The sequence below is a fragment of the Chelmon rostratus genome, chromosome 2 (genome assembly GCF_017976325.1).
Source record: "Chelmon rostratus isolate fCheRos1 chromosome 2, fCheRos1.pri, whole genome shotgun sequence".
Taxonomy (NCBI): Eukaryota; Metazoa; Chordata; class Actinopteri; order Chaetodontiformes; family Chaetodontidae; genus Chelmon; species Chelmon rostratus.
The window spans coordinates 9,577,459-9,584,186 of record NC_055659.1 but is presented as its reverse complement, the minus strand read 5'-3'; positions in this window follow the sequence as shown (position 1 = coordinate 9,584,186).

Below are 6,728 nucleotides of genomic sequence, written 5' to 3'. Positions count from 1 at the left end.
GCAATGAAGGTGGCACAATATGAAAATGCCAATCAAGCATTTCTTATTACATCAAACAAAGATGCATTTCATATTTTACATGTTACATGTGTGTAAACAAATGTTTGACCTAAAAAAATCTCTTCAACAATCAAACACTTTCAAAACTCCAAATCCAAACAGATATACAGTAGATAATAATGTGAAAACCCCGTGTATTTCATGCTTTTTCTTAAATGTATTTAACTCTCTACTTAACTCTATTTAACTGTTTTCGAAAGGTTTTGTGTCATTTTCCGTAGGAGACTTCAGATACTATCATTGGTTCACAATCAAGGCTTAAGCAATTGTCAAAAAATGGGGAAGTCATAAAGTATCAAGCTGATAAATCAGAATTAGGTATGTTCATGTGTTGTTGAAAAGGGGCCTGAGGACCCAAACAGAACCCCCGGGTTGAGGACAACAGCTATTCTATGATATGCTCACTGGTGAAAGTGTAGTCTGATATCACAACATGCTAATTTTACATCTTACCAATCATAGAAAGGACCACGCAATGGTCAAAGCATAATGTGCTGTAGAAACCTGCTTTAGAAGTGACCTTACATAAGTAAATCATACAATATCTCACAACACATGGCACTGATGACCTAATGAACTCTTGCTTGACTTTATCCTGCACTGTCCTGAACTTGCGGATCTTATTATTCGTACTGACCACAAGAAAACCACATCAGGCACTGATCTCTGACCCCTGTGCTGGATTCTGTCCAGAGGCTTCGACTGATCTCACTCCTGCCCTGTTTCAGTGAATCTGGTATTCATTGAGGTCTGCACAATAAGCCTGATGTCTGGCTGTGGTTCGACGCTGTAAAACGTATAAAACATTTGATTATGCATCACCCTGACACACTTCTATTCTTGGTGTTAACTGCAGACCATAATCACTCTTGGCACTGTGATGAGTATTGTTTTACACTGTTGTTAAAGTATACAGTGAAAACAATCCATCTCCTGCTTCATCGGCAGGTTTTACACTTTTGGCATGTTTACATATACCCTTAATTTATTTTCCTTCTTAAAGTTGCACAAAGTGAAACAAAATACTCTGCACGGCATTTTTGTTTGGCACGTAAATAAGCCAAATTTCATGCAAATTTTCTCCGTACAAGAGGTCCCTGTAAGAGTTTTGGGGCCCTAACTGTTTGAAACGGATTTGCAGCTTGCCAGAAAGGTTGGAGGCGGGACAACTGGCAGCGAGGGATGCAGTCTGGAAGAATTGGCCTGTTGCAGTTCGCTCCAGCAAAAACCTTTTCAATCATTTGTGTGATCTTAACCTTAGAACCGAAACATGACCTGATTTAACAAGCCACCAGAACTGACAGATAGCTCTTTGAGAGAATACTTCTGTCAAAATGATCCCCAAAGGCAACAAATATGTTAAATAGGTTGTCTCATACTGAATGATGCATGTTACTGTCCATCTGTTATGTTTTTATGAGTGGCAAAAAAAGAGTAAAGAGCTGATTTTCTGTTGGGTCCTGCAGTTGTGGAAAGTAGCTAAGTACATTTACCCAAGTACTATACTTAAGTGCAGTATTTTGTACTTGTATTTCCATCTTATGATACATTATGATTCTTTTCCAACAAATTTCAAAAGGACATATTGTATTTTTTATTCAATTACATTTATTTGGCAGCTGTTGTTCAGATTAAGAGTTTACTTTAAAGAACATGTGACAAGATGTACTTACTTTGTTATGAAAACCACTTAAGAAAAGTCTAGTCGTGGCCCCTTGTCAGTTTCTGATATCTTTGAGTTGTTTTCAGTTCTGCAAAGTGAGTGATTTCCTCTCTAAACTTCCCAGATGGTCTCTTTTGAATTACTGTCTGAGCCCCAAAGAGGGTAACTTTATCCAATATTTTACAAAAAAAAAGCAAAGATTAGAGTAAAATCAAAGACCGAATGCAAATTTGTGTACTTTTCTTCTTTCCTGCCCCATTAATCATCTTCCAACCCCTCAGGTTTTTCCCGTGACCCTGTGAAAGGACCTGACCCCCAGTTTGGGATCCACTAGACTAAACTATTGGACGGTGAATAACTGTAAATAAAGTAATTGAAAACTAGCTCCACCTTGACCCGCTACTTACACACAATCGTCGAATGTACATTTGCTTAAGTACATCTGTATTTTCATTTTATACTACTTCAATCTGCTGTAGTTACTGGCTACCTTACAGATTAAGATTTCATATACAAAACATTTTTTATATAGTATCATGTGTAATATTACATATTACAGTCAGTGAATGTTGACTGTAATATATAATAATGTAACATCCAGGGGGCCCTTTTTCTGCAAAACAAGTACTTTTACTTAAACTACATTTTGCTGTTTATACTTTTAATGCAGGACTTTTACCTGCATTGGAGTATTTTTACATTGTTGATTTGGTACTTTTACTTAAGTAAAAGATGTGATTATGTCTTTCACCCCTGGTGTCCTGAGCTCATTTTATGAAAAACAAAATTACGTGCTGGAATGTGGCGTTGGATAGGCGGATCTGTTCAGTAGTTGGTTAAGTATATGAGCATGAGGTCATGTCAGAAAGGGGCCCGTTTATTGTTTGGCATGAGATCAAGCAGCAAAGTGCAGTCGCTGCCCCGCGCTGCAGCTCTGTGGGCAAAATACAGCGCTTTGTTCATTTGTCCCAGATCCAAGAGGACACATTTTTCAATAGAAAGTCATTTGTTTCAACTGAGCCAGCCAACTTATGGCTGATGTTATCTTTTATGGGGCAGCTGCAGCTCATATTCTTATAGAAATAATGGGATTTTCTTAACAGAGCCTGAAATTTGAATGAGTGAGAGAGGTTGGAAGTTACCCGTACTACTGCAGTGATGTCATCTCAGTGATGTGTGTGTGTGTGTGTGTGTGTGTGTGTATGTATGTGTGTGTGTGTGTATGTGTGTGTGTGCGTATGTGTGTGTGAGTGTGCGTGTGTATGTGTGTGTATGTGTGTGTGTGCGCATGTGTGTGTGAGTGTGCGTGCGTGCGCACATTTACTGCATGTGCAAGATTTTTATGGGAAGGCAGGAGATGGGACCTCTGCTGTATTTTCTATTGAATCTCTGTCCAAAAGCAGCACTGTGTCTTTCTTTTACCAGAACATTTGTCATACTAAACCACCAAACTGTTTGTGGTTTGGAAACTTGGTTTAACTGAAAGGAAACTCCTTGGGGCTTGTTTTGTTTTCCTTTTTTTTTTTACTCTCTATAGGAACATTCTTCCTAAAGTCATATTCAGAGGTTGGGTCTGTTTTGGTTGTAGTTCAGAGAGAGCTACACAAAGTCAAACAACAAACTGAAGAGATTTATTTTAAAAAGATGCCAGCTAAAACCTTACATGTGATACAGTGGCCCATGTGGACGGCTTCACCGTTTTTGCTTTTCCTCTTGTGCTTGTGGCAGTTAAGCGTTTCCTCATTGCATTTGTTGCTGGAGTAACATAATTTTGGACATAACTTATAGTGTGGAGGATTTTAGCTGTTCAGTAAAGGGATTTTAGCCATTTTATTAATTTATGATTACATGTGAACTTTAGCTCTTGTGTTGTTTTTTCTTGATTTTCTGTTAAAATGCTAAGAAATGGAAATGCCACAGTATTTATTTATTTTTATTTGTCTTGAAGTAGGAGTTTGACGTTTTGGGAAATACACTTCTTTGCTTCTGAGTTAGATGAGAGGCTCAATGCCACTCTAAAATATAAAGTAACAGCGAAGAGGCAGTTAGCTCATCTTATCTTAGTTTAGCAAAAAATTGGGAGTCAGGGGAAATAGTTTTTCTGGTTTCTGTTTTTACGTTCAGTTCACTTTTTTTACAGAGCAAACAGGTGAGATGTAACATGCTTCCGTTCTTTGTGCTAAGCTAAGCTAAGCTAACTGGGTGCTGGCTGTAGCGTTACTTCTCTTTGATACCATCCCTTCTCAGCTCACCAGAAGGTGAACAAGCGTATTTCAATTGACTGATTCCACTCTCACATTTGTGCTATAGCTATGGTTAGCTTAGCATAGCTAAGTGTATGCTGGGTTGGCCTGGTTTTTACATTTAATTAGATACATAGTGTGTTAATTGATGAGATTTAGAGGCACTGGTTGGCAGATTTTGCTAACCTGACCGAGGTACACTAGTTGTTTCCCGCCGTTTTCAGTCTTTGTGCTAAGCTAATTGTTTCTTTCCTGTACCTTCATACTTATGAGAGTTGTATTGATATTTTCATCTAACTCTGGGCAAGAAATCAAGTAAGTGTATTTCCCAAAATGTCTAGCTGTTCTTTTAATCGAGCTGCATGAATTATACGAGGACTGATCATCTTGGCTTCAGGAGCATATCAGACTGTTAACCCGCTGTAAACACATCCAGAATGTAATCATGCTTTCTATGTACTTAACTAACTAAATGAGATCTGTGTTTCATCCTATTTTCTTTCTCTTGCTCAGGGGATGCATTCAATGAGCCTGATTGCTAACAGCTACAGCTCTGCCTACACAGTCTCTCTACTTTATGGTGCGCAACAGAAACCACAAACAGACTATAAAAACCTGCGCTGCCCCCCGGCCCTCCTCTCACTCATCATCACCACCCAGCCGTCTCCAGCACAACTAGGGTGGATCCATGTAGATTCACTGGTAGCGGACAGGGATTTATCCAGTCCATTTAACGGCAGATTCTGCGCGCAGATAAATGCCACTCATCCACTCCCAGTTCTTCTTTGTCTCTGTCTGTGTTCCTTGTGTGTTGGCTTCGGGGGGTTACAGACCTATATTCTCCATACAAGCCTGAAGGATGACCTCATGGGGCTCGCAGCTGCCATCACCATTCTCGCAGGAGTTAATAGGAACAGCATGTAGCCTCTGAAAAGGACTACCTCCTTCTCCTCTCGCTCTCCCTCTTTCTTTTTCTGTTCCCTCTGTTTGAATGCTAGAGAGCCATTTAACATCATTTTGCCCCATACTTAGTTACGTTTCTTTTTTTTTTACTTTTCTCAGAAACCGTAATTTTTTCCCTCACTTTATTTCCTCATTTTAATGCAGCATCACAGACGATAGCCTACAATGTGGAGTAATATAGCCTCGTAAAAGTTGCTTTTGAATAAATAAATGGATTATAATCAATATCTTTATATTAACACACAGACACTTATTACCCAAATCTGCAGTTCTCAGCTGTATATGCAGCTTTCAGCTCATTGTTTTGGTTTTCCAGCCTGCAGCACAGTTTTACTGCTTGGTTTAAGTCTCTCATAGTGTTGTTTCCAGCCACCAAATGGCATATAGACAAAGTTAGCAGCTATCTTTTGAACACAGTGACGCATTTCACTGCTAAAAAGCCAGAGCAAATTGGACTTACATTCATCAGGTGGAGAGAAATGTGACTTCAAATGCTGAATTTGTTTTTGAAGTTAGCCATATCAACTTTATAAGATGATAAACAACCCGCCAGCTGTCTGCCCCAAACACTTCAAATCAGTTTGATGAGCACAGAGAAACAAAGAAACACAGACATCTATCATGTGAAATAACCATGTTGGATCCTATTGCTCACAATAACAAAGCAATGGAGAAAAGGTGTTTTCAGGGCCTTTAAAACATTTTGTTCCAATGTACAATTTGTCTTTTTATGGAAGAACAGAGGGAACACTCTAAAACTTGCTTTCAAAACTACACATTATTAACACAGCAAATGGTTTTGGTTGATATTCTGTACTAAGTTGGCTTGAACTGGCTGCAGTCATTCTGCAGAAGCAGGTGTCAGGATTTTACAAATGGACGATGTCTCTCCGTGGAGCACGACGCTTCACTTGCTGCAGTCATAACACTGACGATCTGGAGCTACACATATATATTCTTCTGTCGTCTCCTAACTGCTGCTCCTCTCGCCTCATTTATTGTCGGAGCGACTGCGAAATCTATTATGTTGGCTGACGGCTGTGCATTCTCATGAAACAGTGTGCGTCCAATCTGATATCCTTCTGTGTGTTTTCAACAGTTGGACCTGCGCTGGAATGTCTTGTGTAATGTGTGAGCCATATGACAGTTATTTATCAAGCGGCAGTACGCTCACCCACTATCTGGGCTTTGAATCAGACCGCAGTATGAACACCAGAGAGAAGACAAAATCCAGCTGATGCTACAGTCCCACTTTGGTTCTTGACATAAAACAGCAGCTTTGGGACACGGACACAACTAAACTGCCATTTTTACTTGCGTAGGTTGGTTGGTCCACCACTTTGGTCCAAACTGAGATATCTCAACAACTATTGGATGGACTGCTGGGAAACTTCCTGGTGCACAGAGGAATTTGTTTTCAAAATATTATGTATTTGTATTCAGCACAGCAGATGTTAGTGTATGCTTCATAGTAGAGCGGTATCTCCATATCTGCATAGTTTCTGCTATTACATGACAAAGTTTATAATGCTTCTTCTTTGGCCGGGAGTTGAACCCAGGTCTCCTACATGGCCACTGCCACCACTAATACTCCATGAAAAATCCTGTTCTGTCTCAACAAATCTTGATTGGATTACCGTGACAGCGTGTACAGACATTCATGCTCCCCACAGGATGAACCCTACTGACCGTGGGGATCCCCTGAATTTCCCTGTAGTGCCAAGATGAGGCTCACATTTGTGATTTTGAGATTCATTTCTCAACTATTGGCTATAGATTATCATGAAACTTGGTTCATG